We start from the raw sequence: 2,281 nt of genomic DNA on the forward strand, positions 1-2,281 counted from the left end.
CCCACCCTCACCCCCGCTCCCGTACACCCTTCCCGCCCATCCGCCCTCCTCTCCCCGAGCCCCTCTCGTCGATCTCCTCCCCTTTCCCCTCCGCTCCCTGCCCACCCCACAGCTCTCCCTTCCCTGGTGGATGCCACCTCTCCTGAAAATATGCAAATTCTTTTCATAACATCTCTTTCGGTCTTGTCATATATGCGTTGCCTGGTTTCCATATCTTCTCCAAATACTGCCTGAAGCCACTAGATTCATTTTTAACAGGCCTGACACTTAGGAAGAGAAACATATGATATAAATCTGGGGTGGGGAGAGCACTTCCGTTGAAGAACATTTCACCAAAACCTGCAGCAGCACCTTCGCGGGACGAATAGAGCCACCAAAGGACGCTGCTCAGGTGCGGGGAGGGAGGGTGTGTCGGGGGAGGGGGCTCGGGTTCCCTCCGCGCTGGGGGCACCGACCACCCATTGCGCGTGTGACCTCGCGCGGCTAGGGGAGCCCGGGCGCGAGCGCGTGTCGCCTCAGGGATTATGTGCACGCGTTTCACAGGCTGGTGCATTCATCTGGTATCGCACTTCTATTTTACTTCCCCAGCTACCTGTCCTTCATTTCCACCTGTCGTTGGCATTTGCAGCTTTTTTATTTACCGGAATAAAATGGAAATGGCCATAGAAACCGCTTCTACAAACAAGGGCGTTGGAAATCAGCCGGTGTGCCTCCTCTCCTTTGTCAGAGGCAGGCGCTTGTGGGTGGCTGGCTGTCATGAGCACTTGCCTTGATCCCGGGTCCTCCATGCGTTGGGCTGGGAAGCCCCAGAGTGCCGGCCCCTAGAAAGCAAGATCCTTAAGAGAGGGGGCTTTCCAGCGCCCCAGCTCGACGCTCGCCACAGGAGACGTCCTGGGTGGAAATGCTTCCCGGTGGTAGTGGAAAGGCCTTTGTCCTCAGGATGCCAGTTGTAAGCTGTGCGGAGGACAAAGGCTGCCTCTTTTCCTTCTTTGCAATCTGCAAACATTTATCTAGATCCCATGTTATTTGCAAAACCCACGGCATGCTCTGGTATTTCAGCCACCCCCCCCACCCCCACCCCCGCTCCTCCAATTCTAAAAGCCAAAATGTTCAAACTCACTCTTAAGATGCCTTTAATCTGTCCTTTCTGTAATTTGCAGGGTGCTGCCCCCAGACAGATCTCTCCCTCACAGTGGGGTCTCCATGTAGCCTGTCTTAGGGAAGCTATTCCAATATCGACAATCAACACTCTTTTGGGGAAACAAAGCACAACGTACGTGCCATTTCTTTGCCATTGCAATGTGTCATTTGAATTAAAGGTGTGTTTGTGACGATTTTGAAGGGTCCTGGCTTCTTGGCTGGGGTGGGAGGGCAATCCCTTCAGAGAGCCTTTATCCTGGTAGGAAAGAATGTGCTATCCGGAGCTGCACAAAAATCCAGGATGTTAAAATGTGTTCATTTCAGGCATTCAGCCATTCATTCAACATATTTACTGAATGGCTTCCAGCAGCAGGCACTGTACTCTAGAGCCATTAAAGAGGGGGGAGGGGGAGGTTTTTTGTTTTTGTTTTTTTAAATCTTCTAAACCTTTTAAAATTTCTCTTCCAAGCCATCACTCCCAGGCACAGCCGTCTGTCCATGTGGGTGAGCCAGAGGCTACTGTTTCTTTGCTTGCATCCTTTTTCTTTCTCTCTCCCTCCCCTTTCCTTCCTTCCTTTTTCTTTTTCCTTCTCTCTTTCATTCCTTCCTTCTTTCCTACGAGGAAAACCTCAAGTTAACCCTCACTAAAGCACGGTAAGGAAGACTTTATTTAGGGCCATGGAGATATGTGTAAGGACCATAGAAAGGGGACTTTGCAGTGGGAGAGAGAGATTGGGCTCAGCTCTGAACACAGCATGGGCAAGTGGAAATATATAACCACCGAGTAGCATGGGGGTCAGCGGATGGACAATTACTAAGATGAAACATTAAGGGTCAGGGGGATTCTGGCTAAAGTGACCTAACATGATTCTTCTGAAGAGAGGCCAGGGAGGGGATGAGAAATGATCAGATATCGAGGGTGGTCCGATATCAAGGGTGGGGGGTTCTTGCTGAACTTACTTCACAAGGTTCTTTGCTAAATCTGGATTTTCCAAAGAAGTGCATAGACGGGCCTAGGAGAAGGTTCAGGAGCCAAACCAAAGTTTGGTCAAAGCAAAGAATCTTTATCATAGTGCATACCCTGAAGGGCTGTTATGAGAACTAAATTGAATTCAGTATCTTTTTTTTTTTTTTTTTTTTT

Source organism: Galeopterus variegatus, unplaced genomic scaffold (genome assembly GCF_000696425.1).
Source record: "Galeopterus variegatus unplaced genomic scaffold, G_variegatus-3.0.2 Scaffold9063, whole genome shotgun sequence".
Lineage (NCBI taxonomy): Eukaryota > Metazoa > Chordata > Mammalia > Dermoptera > Cynocephalidae > Galeopterus > Galeopterus variegatus.